The sequence below is a fragment of the Nilaparvata lugens genome, chromosome 2, assembly GCF_014356525.2.
Source record: "Nilaparvata lugens isolate BPH chromosome 2, ASM1435652v1, whole genome shotgun sequence".
Taxonomy (NCBI): Eukaryota; Metazoa; Arthropoda; class Insecta; order Hemiptera; family Delphacidae; genus Nilaparvata; species Nilaparvata lugens.
Genome location: NC_052505.1, coordinates 8,383,817 through 8,395,666, shown reverse-complemented (window position 1 = coordinate 8,395,666; position 11,850 = coordinate 8,383,817).

Below are 11,850 nucleotides of genomic sequence, written 5' to 3'. Positions count from 1 at the left end.
TATCTCTCTTTTGGAGGATCAAGTGTAAGAGAGGGCCGGCTAACCATACTTCTTCCTCTAATAGAGGCTTTAATTCAATTCAATAAAAATGCCTCTCTTGTACTCTCTTCTCCTTCCTTTCCTCAAAAGTTGGAAAAGAATGACAACAAAAGTCCTATTCTATTCCTTCCCATTCTAAATATCATATTTTTGTCATAACACGTTGTGAATGACTCTAACGAGAAATATACATAATAATATTTTATTCCAATGCCAAATGTATAATTATTGTTATCGAACGCTTTCCAGTACATAGTAGGCCTACTGTAACAAATGAATAATTCGGTATCATTGATTGGGAATAAGCAGGCTGTCTTCAATCTTGAAAAGTCTTTGAAACTTATCGAAAGATCAAATTGTTTTATAATAACTGATTCACAATCTTAAGAAAAGACGATTTTAGACTTCGTTTTAAGAATCCTTATTTCTCCAGCCAGAGCGAATACTCTAGTTATATCTACTCATATTTGATAGCGTATTGCATTTTGCAGAAAGAATTCGAGTGACGATCACATCCATGACTGTCTCTATGCCTTTGGAATAATGTTCAGAAGTTGAGAGAAAGAACCTAGGGACTAATGGAAAGGCCATATATCGAGGCTGTGGAAAACTGAGAATGTATCTTAGTGTTAGTTCATGGACGAGTATGGAGTAAGCAAGCGAGCCCTTGATATTCTGCACCGATGGTGGATATTGTGGAGGAGGAAGTCGGAGTAGAGTGAAACCCTGGAAATAAAAATGAGCCTGCAATAAAAAGCTAAGCCCTCTCTCTGTACGATCTGTTGGAATGAATACTGGCAAAATATAACCCATATCCAAAGGTCTACTACCTTCATGAGAACGATTTTGTATAGGAATTTTCGAAGTTTAATTGAACTTCTCTCAATTCGAAATCATTAGCAAGTATGACTTTCCTTTGCTCATAAAACTTTTTATAAGCTAAACATTGATGAGTCATTTTGATTCTTATAACTTTTGTTGTCGATACTGAATTGTCAGTCATTCAGCATGCAATGATTTCTACAATGTTTTGCCCTCAAGATTCGGATATTATTCTTCAACTATTTTCATTATTACAGATAGAAGTTAGCTCAAAATCGATGAATAATGATTAGTTATATGAAGATAACTCTATGTTTATCAATATTAATAAATAAAATGTTTTGCATGAGAAATCAATCACTATACATACTATCCCCTTATCGAAACTTGAATACATTTTGCAATCACCAATTAATACTAGTCTATTGAAATTTCAAGATTGTTCTTCTTGGATTCCAGTGTTCATTCAAAGTTTCCTGTATGTATTTTAGTTTCGTGTTCTGAATTGGCATCCCATCCACTGAGTCTTGTAGGGATCATTTTGTAAGACTAGGAATACTCACTGTACCGTGTCTATTCATCCTTAATTGTTCGCTTCTTGCTAAATGTAATCTCGATAAATTAATGCAATGAAGCAATATTCATAGTCACATCACAAGAAATAGGTATCAGCTGCAGGTAACGCAGGCTAGATTGACTAAGACTCAAATGAACTTTGATTATTATGAGTATAAAATTATTTGATAAATTACCATTAGATGCTAGAAATGTTGGTTTTAGAAAATTTAAAACTATAATGTACAAGTTCCTGAATTCCAAACCACTATATTCACTCCAAGAATGGCATGATTTGAGTATGGAGAGACTCTCTTTTTTATGATTTATTCCAATGTTTGAATATATTGATAGGCTATATCTATTTATGTATCATTCATGTGTAGAACTCATTTTTGTTGAAGTTTATTGTGATGTGTCTTCCGACTCCATATTGACTTCTGTGAAACGCTTTATTTTGTATTTGTCTGTGTGACTGTTGTATCTTCTATGTTTCCTGATGACTATGTCTATTGCACTGTGTGTTTAATGACAATAGAGAGTTCTTTTCTATTCTAGAACATTCTTAGTTTATCAATGTTTTGTAAAAATACATATTCCTTTGATGTTCAAATTCAGTGAAATTGATGGAATCTTTTTTATCTGTGTTGAAATTCATGAATTCTTCAAAATTCTATCACTTATGAAGATGAAGAACCAACTACTAATTGTTCACAGGATTACTACTCTAGGTGAATATCTACAATATTAATTCATAGATTCATGCAAATTCCATGAATTCATTATTTTTGTTCCATAAATATGAAGTGAAGTACTATATTCGCCTATCATGAAGATTATTCCATGTGAATCAGTTGAAATTTGAAGTTTATGATAGCCTCCAGAAACGCTGAATGCGTGATGTTTTCACGTTCTTCGAACTTAACATCCCCGTGGGATACAAATTTCGAGTTCCATGGCTAATTAACTTCAAAATAGAACGAAGAGGAATTTTGTTTATCGAATTTTGGAATATCAGTCTCGTGCATCATATCACCTCTCACATACTGACAACCATTGAATTTCATTGTTCAGGGTTGAAAGCACATTTCATTACTAGAGAATTACTAAACACCTATTGTGATCAAAATAATAAAGCATGCCACCACTTCAGATACTAAATGAGAGCTCTCGTTATTTTCGAGTACCAAAATTTAACACATCCACTCCATAACATGGTGTCACGTGTGATGACCTAGCTAACAAAACAAGAGTCACTCACTGAATACACATGATCCCCATAGATGGGTATTCCATTAGGTCTACATTGAACATGCAGTTAAGCTCTTGTTATTTAACATGAGTTTTGAGAAGCTATCGACATTTATTCAGTGGTGCATAACTTTGTCATGAGAGCTTTGACTTCCCTAAACTTCGTCATTTCCTCTTTGCATATGATACGGGTTTTATTTGAACATTTTTCTTCCGGGTTTTTGTGTAACTAATGGAGTAGAACAGAAATATACTAATTATGTTCACTTGTATATCAGAAGAAATGGAAACCCTGTGAGTAGAAATAGCACTGCATAAATGGAAAGTTAGACCTTCTCTTAGAGACTTCATTTGAAATCAAATAAGTTTTGAGAAATGGGAGATCTATCGACCGTTATCAATAATGTAACAGAATATACATTCTATTCTAAACACCATAGGAGTGATTCTGTTTTCGAAGGAATATTATGTGAAGCATTGTTTTCGCTTCGATGTGTGTGTAATTGACTAACTCTATGAGCCACCCACCCACTATTCTAATGTCTAATCGCTCAGTTCAAACCTATTCAATCACCCACTATTCTATATCCTCAACGCTTCATCAAGTTTTCAACCAACAGTCTTGAAGTAACAATCGTCATGAAATGAGTCTGATAATAGTTGTAGTCAGATCATTAGAATGCTTATTTTTCGCCCAATAAGATTCAATTTCACCAATGAGTAATCAAATCAATTCTTATCATAGTTATATAATCTGATGATGATCAAATAGGATGACAGATAACTTTCGATATTCATTGAGTCAATATATGTATTCATTTGGGCATACAATTACAGATCATGTGAATATCATTGAGACAACATGATACTATGATATTATCCTCATCAAATAAACATGCAATGAAATATTTTTAAGTGGAATTGCGCCAAAGCTGATTTTCAATGGAATAAGAGGAGTACAATGCTCTAGAGAAAACTGAGAAACTCCATTTTCGTTGGAAGGCTTGCGATATGCATTTACAAATCCGCTCTTAGCTCAAGGTTTTGGAAGAGCTTACTCAATTGCCCGGGTAGTCGATACAGTCTGGAATGATTAATGGAGTGAGGCTCGGTTGTAGCGTATATGATAGAGATGCGCATCTCTGCTATCCGCGCGTATCTCGACAAACCCTCGAGTATATGGGATCCAGCGGCAATCTCTAGGGAGTGCACGCAACACAACGTAAAGGGAGGCGGCCTCCGTCTATCTGCCACACAGCGCTGTTCGCTGCTCACTTCTGCACACGCCGAAACTTTCATAGAAGGTCGACTGCCGGAAAACACTCGTTATGAATTCCGATCTCATACTCGCATGAGAACAATTAATTAGGAGCGGTAAACGTGTCGCCTTGTGTGAACATCGCTCACCCACCCAGAAGACATCCACTACTCGCTCTAATGGCAAACAGCATCAATCTGACGCTCGCTTTACTGCACCGTCTGAATCTTCAAGCGAAAACGAGAAACTGTCTTCCAGAATGCTCTTCTTGTATGCCAAGACGCCCCAACCTCCTCTTTCTCTTTTGAGAACCATAATCACAATGCTCCTAAGAACGTGATAGCAAATTTGTTGATAATATGAGAATAATGATTGAAGTATGAGTATTATATTGAGCATGAAAAAGTATCTTTCTCAAACTTGAAAATTCAACTTCATCTACCTGCTCTCAGATATGATGTTTTTAATCCACAACAGATCATATTCCTGATTGAAGTCAGGATTAAGATCAGGATCCTGATTGAGATTCCTGATCCAGATCAGGTAGAGCTTATCATTTTCAGATTGTAATATATTTGTTAAATATATCTTGCTCCTAATATATAGAATGTAAACTGAGGTTGATATGCAACAATTTTGAACTTCTTGAATATGTAGTAGTGCACTTAATTATTGTACAAGACATAATTCATCACTCTCCTATCGAATTCCCAGAGGATCCTCTGATTTTATTGCTACAAATTCATTGCTCCAAAGAAACCATTCCATTAATTAAATCATAAAATGATTGGAGAAGCATAAATATTTGCTAGACAGTATTTTTAGTGACGCCTCCTTATTTTGCAGCTAGGTGCAAAATAAGCTATTATGTCTAATGTGCTATTAATTGATCCAATTATACACAATCATTCATTAGGGTTATAGATGATTTTTGAATCGAATTTTCTCATTGTGATTGTGTAGACATATTCTTAGTCCTATGAAAGGTTCAATATAGTAAAGAGGAAGGAAAAATTAACAGGCTGATATAGGATATTGAACATAATTGCTTCATAATTGGAATATTCCTTGAACTAATCATATCCTTTAATTAGATTGTTACAATAATTTCTAGCAGTTGAGGGACTGGCAAAGATAATGGGAATATATGCATGTGGAAATGGAATCTGTGTTATAATAGCACCCGAAGCTAGTTGAATCAATGTGTAAACGTAGCTTATGAGCTACAATACTGTGCTGGTCCCATATCACGCATTCAATCCAATTGATGAAAATCTGGAATAAATTATGATGTTAGCCAACTCAATCCTACTCTTGTCTTGCCATTAGTAATCCATTACTAATCCATGTGCCATGACTAGTGAAAAGGGTTTTCAATTAGAAACCATGACTTTAATTTGATAACGAATTAAAAAATCTAGCGAGAGTATTGTGTAGTTTATCCGGTTTGTCACAGAATGTAACATCCTTTTTTTGTACTAATAAGAAGTTTCTTAAAATAGATTCTATTCTATCATATCTGAGGGCTACTAGCAATATACAGTAATCAGCCATCTTTCAAAAATTTTATCAATTGAAATCGCTTCATAATCCAACCATCACTTGCTCTTCAACCATCATTTCGAGACTTTGAACTCAGGTCGTTGAAAATTTATGAAAGCAGTTGACAAAATGTATCATGCAGTTTCACAAGCATTCAAAGCACGTCATTTCTGAAATGTGGGCTGGAAGCACAAAATTGTAACCTCTTCACATGTTCCAAAGCTGTACTTTGGTCACGGAGTCCTCTAAGGCTGACGAAGAAAAAACTTCAATTGCAAATCAAATACATACCATTGTGATCAAATGAATGCAATGTTTTAAAACAAGTCCTACAGTCTGTATACAGTGACAGCTTCCCAAAAACGTTGGAATCTTTTCTCTTGTTATTTCAATAAATATTTTCAACAAAATGGTTCATTTCAAATGTTTCTGATGGAAACAAGAATCCATGGTTTGATTGCTCATAATTTCTCTAATTCTTCATGTGATACAAAAAGTAATAATACGTTGCGTAGAATAGGAGTCGGTGGATATTTTGATTTTTTCCAGCTTCAATTTTTTAATCCAAAAATACACAGCCAGGAATGTGGATGAGGAAAATGAGAAAAGTAGCAAATGTTGGAATTCCCCGGGAAATCTATATTGAAAATTCCCTGGAAGCAGAGAGTTTCAAACTTCTCAATTCTGAACACATAGCCGCACTTTGCAAATTTTGTGGAAGCTGAATAAAGGTTGACACATTACAGAAAGGACAATACAGTGTTTATGTACAGTTTAAAGAGAGCAAAGTTGGGAGCGGTGGCTGGTACATGCTCCTCATCCGCCCAGCAACCAACTTCAGCTATTGTGGCAAACTTCATGTTGAGGTAATCTCACTAATGCCTTTGGAATAACGCCAGCTATATCGAGAGCCTTGTTCGGAAGTGCGGAGTAGTAACCCTTCTTCAGCTCCAGCAAAGTTTCATATTTTTTCAAATGTGAGGGTTCAACTTTCAAATGTCCCCTGCTCAGCCACCTGCTTGCTCGACATACCGAATCCACTCATTCCATTTCTGGGTATTGAGTTGAATAGAATATGAAGACCGTATACAGACATTTTAGCGTTATAAAGTATTATCAGGCACCCATTTTTAATTCCATAGATGGAATTATTATTCTTGAGGTCCAATTCCAGAGCAATGATTCTATCTTCTTCTTCTATATGCCGGCTCCGCGACGGAAATTGGCGATCATCAACGCAATTTGGATTCTATTGACTGCAGCTCGGAACAGAGATGTTGAGTCAATGTTGAACCACTCTCTCAGCTTCTTTAACCAGGATGCTTTCCTTCTTCCAGGCCGGCGTCTTCCTTCAATCTTGCCCTCCATTATAAACTGCAGGAATCTGTACTTCTCATTGCGCATCACATGTCCAAAATACTGAAGCTTCTGAATCTTAATACAGTAAAGAACCTCCACTGTAGTCCCAATTCGTTCTAATACCTCAGAATTTCTCACCCTTTCTGTCCATGGAATACGAAGAATGCGCCGATACAACCACAGTTCAAACACCTGCAGCTTTGCCTCCAATGCCTCCGTTAATGTCCATCCCACATGCCCATACAACAACACTGGAATGATGTAGCACTTCTACAAACGAATTCTAGTCTTGAGAGCAAGGTTCCGATTTCATAATACCCCTCTCATTCTGAAAAATGCTGCCCTTGCCTGCTCAATCCTACTCCTCACTTCCTGGTCGAAACTCCATTTCTCATTGATACAACATCCAAGATATTTGAAGCTTGACTCTATAATAGCTTTATTAATAGCTGTAATCTATCACTGTATATCATTGTAGTCTATAAATTATGTTCAAATGATTTAAAGACCTCAATGTACAGATCTCTTCCACATTATGATATCAACTGTCATATTATTTTGATGATTGTATTGATAATTAATTAATAATAAAAATATCCAGTAACCTGAATGGCTCAGGTAGGGCGTCAAAGTTTTCAGGTCGCACCTGATCAATTTCAGGGCCATTGACATGACCTTACAAATGTTTTCAGGCAGCTGGGACCGACGTTTAACGTGTTTATCCGAGAAATGGGAGTGGTCTGAGAAAAATATCTAATCCACTCGACTACGGCGACTCTGTAAATGATTGATTCATGTAAAAGATGTCGAAAGCTCGAACAAAACTTATCAAGAAATATTATTGATATGCAGTAAGGTTTCCGAGAAACGAGAGCAATCTCAACTCTGAGTTTCCATTGAACTGAACAAAGTAAAAATTACTCTTGTGTCTGTGCTTTTCGTGAAATACTCTTAAAACAAGATGATTTCATCGAGTTCAGAAGAAAGGTGGAATTATTCATTCCAGCAAGCACATATCCTTCCTAGAACCGACACGTGGAAACTTCTGATAGAGCTCCAACTACAACAACATTCAATGGCTGAATTTAGTATCGGTTCTGTGAGAACAACCTTTTCTCAGCAAACTCATTCTCGACGGACTGAATTCCTGTTGTGTCCGACAAACTTTGCAGGATTGTTCTTCATCAGCAGTTTGTTAGTAGAGGAACAAGAAGTCAGGAATTGTTCGGAATTAATTTGATACATGAGAACGGATATAGTACTCTAGTAAGACACATTACATGATTTGAATCGAATGTCAATCACAAACTTCAAATACACATGCTTCTATGATATTGTAGATTTGGTTTGCTGAGTATAATATATCCCACTTCTGAAAGATTGAGACTATTTGTTTCTTGAGAACATTCTTAGTTAAGCTTCAGTTTCCTAGCAGCCAGCTATCAGAAAAGTTCCGATAAGTTCCTCTTATAATCCAGTCAATCTAGACATAAAAAAGGGGGTGTGCTTGCAATTTATATTGTAGTTCTGATTATTTAATATATTATTTAGTTATATAAGAGAAGTCCAGAACCAATTTCTTCATGCAAAATATTCTTGTGCTAGATACAGAGTGGCCCAAAAACCTCGTATTTTCGGCTGATTTTCCAGTTTCCAGCTATTTCTGCCAAATCTCGTAATCGGACAGAAAAATTTGCTCCCGCCTTCTTTTGAAGATTATAAAATGAGATCATTCCGAACTCTCTACCTCCAATGTGTACTGAGTTATGATTTTTCAAAAATGAGTAAAATTTGAAGAAAAAATCAATTTTGATGAATTTTAGTTTTTGATCAACAATATATTCCGATTGTTACCATTTGGATGTATAATTCAAAATCCCTCTTAGCGTATTTTTGTGCTCTACAATCTGAGATCAGGTAGAGCGCCCTATCTCATAGATATGCACAAATGTATATAGTTTCTGAACTATTATTGATAGCTAGATAATCGTAGTGTCCTTAGATAACATCCCCCTAATAATAGAATGAGACAAAATATTTTTTTTTATCCTATCTATAATCAATACTATATGATACATATCTTTTTAATACAATCTGAGAAAAGAATTCTTTTTAAAATAATAAAATTTTTCTAATATAAGAATGGCACTGATATCTTGAATGTTAATACTTCATATTAGTCATTATTATTTGTATTGCTGCTTTTGTCTCAATGCTCTTACTAGATATGACTTAATATCACTAGATTTCAAGCTCATACGTTGTAAAATCAGCTCCATTGAAAGTTATCTGTACTTCATTATCAGAAAACTATCCTATCAGATTTTTAAGGTTTTATAGAACTTCGAACAACGTTAGGTAAGGAATACAGTAGTAACATGAATCGTCTTGTCAAAGAATAACAATAATATTGCTTGTTACTTGGGAGTTTACAAGGAAACCCAACCGTAGAAAATAACAGGAACTGAAATTTTGAAAAACGTTGGAACAGTTATGTTGTTAAGTAACATCATGCACAATAATAATCATTGACCGAGCCAATTAGAGATTCTGGTTTTCGAATAATGCTCGCGTTGAATAGAATATACTGGTAGCAAAGTGGCGAAGACTGTTTTTGTAGATAGAAAGTTTCTGGTGTGATATTCATGAAGACCGGAGCAGTTACGTATCCAAGTACGCCTGAACTGCGATATTAGAAGTTGTGAATTGATCGCATTAAAAGAAATTAAAAGTTTGGAATTCTTAACTCTGCTTTAGCGGAAGTTCTCATTGCAAGGAAATCCGATTAAATGCCAACCTAATTGAACCTTTCTGCAACTACCCTCAATTTATCCAAGTTGAAGGCGGTACAGAGTTTCCAATTATTGTCTTCCATTCCAATGAACATTGAATGCTTGGTAAATAAGTTTCTCTGGACAGATTTCTCTAATGATATCTAATCATTATCACAAATAGATGAGCCGTTCCAAGAGACTACAATGTTTTTAAAACTTAAATTATGTGATTATGTTTTCAAATTCGAATAGAGTATCATGATTTTGAGAGTTCTAACCTATATAGAGTAACCAGACCCGAGTCAGAGTGCGGGAAAAATGAGGGATCAGGGTTGCACCACGGGTTCCCCATTCAAATATTAAAAAGCTCTATATATTTTTACTTTCCTTGCCCTATTACCATAGGTAAGGAAAGTATTGCTTTCCAAAAAAAATTAAGGTACCCCAATTTCAAGTTTTCTATACGTTTCAAGGTCCCCTGAGTCCAAAAACATGATTTTTGGGTATTGGTCTGTGTGTGTGTAGGCTATGTGTGTGTGTATGTGTGTGTGTGTGTATGTGTGTGTGTGTGTGTATGTGTGTGTGTGTGTGTGTGTGTGTGTGTGTGTGTGTGTGTGTGTGTGTGTGTGTGTGTCTATGTGTGTATGTGTGTGTGTATGTCTGTGAACACGATAACTCCATTCCCAATTGACCGATTGACTTGAAATTTCAAACTTGAGGTCCTTATACCATGAGGACCCGACAATAAGAAATTCAATAAAATTCAATTCAAGATGGCGGAAAAAATGGCGGATAATTACTAAAAAACCATGTTTTTCACGTTTCTCTCGAAAATGGCTCTAACGATTTTCTTCAAATTTATACCATGGATAGCTATTTATAAGCCCTATCAACTGACATGAGTCTCATTTCTGGAAAAATTCCAGGAGCTCCGTAATATTATTGAGAAAAATGGCGGATAATCACTAAAAACCGTGTTTTTCACGGTTTTCTCGAAAACGGCTCGAACGATTTTCTTAAAATTCATACCATGGATAGCTATTCATAAGCCCTATCAACTGTCATGAGTCCCATTTCTGGGAAAATTCCAGGAGCTCCGTAATATTATTGAGAAAAATGGCGGATAATCACTAAAAAACCATGTTTTTTACGGTTTTCTCGGAAACGGCTTCAACGATTTTCTTTAAATTCATACCATGGATAGCTATTTATTAGCCCTATCAACTGACATGAGTCTCATTTCTGGGAAAATTTCAGGAGCTCCGTAATATTATTGAGAAAAATGGCGGATAATCACTAAAAAAACATGTGTTTCACGATTTTCTCAAAAATGACTTGACCGATTTTTTTCAAATTCATACCCTGTATAGTTATTTATCGGCTCTATTAACTGGAATGAGTCTCCTTTCTGAGAAACTGATGGGGGGTCCACCCCATCCTTGAGAAATAGACTTTGTAGCCTCCATCTCGTTCATGAGGTAGGTAGGTAGAGCAGTTCATAAAAAGAACACATAGTCGAGATATTTCATCTGTAGAACAGCTGTTTTGATGACTTTTAAAAAATATCGAATTTCACAATTTTCACAAAGGAAAAAGTACTCTGAAAACAACTATACACATATACAGAAGTCTGATCGTAGTTTCAAATATGTTGCCGCCAATCATCATTATGTTATTCCCCTAAATCATTCTCGTTTAAGAATGAGGCTTATAGTTCAATGAGCAAGGAAAGTTGTGTGAGTGTACCACACCAGATTTTTTCACACGTTTTTTTACTGAATCACTCTTATTTTATTTTACTTTCATGTTGAAACGTAACTCCATGTTGAAACTGTTATGTTGGAGCATCTATTATTATGACTGTAAAATATTAATACTATCTATACAGAGTGATTCATAATTATGGTAAAATAATGTAATACGTGATAGTAGAGGTAAAAATAAGAAAAAAGTTCCCATAAACATATATCCATAAACGCTTCATTAGCGAGCTATACAGAGTGAAAGATTTCGCCCGGAATTCAGTTCCTCTGGTGAAATACACCGATGCTGAATTGTTTGGGGACTAGTTTTTGAAAAACTTATGCTGGATCCATATGGAAAAATATCTGAAAAATTGAATGAAAATAGTCTGGGAGCTGTAGTGGGAGTAGTTTTTGAGAAAAAAGTTGAAATATGCAAAAAATCCAAGTAGAAAAACACAGACTTCTACGTTTGATGCCCAATAACTTTCTTTAATGACCAGTAAAC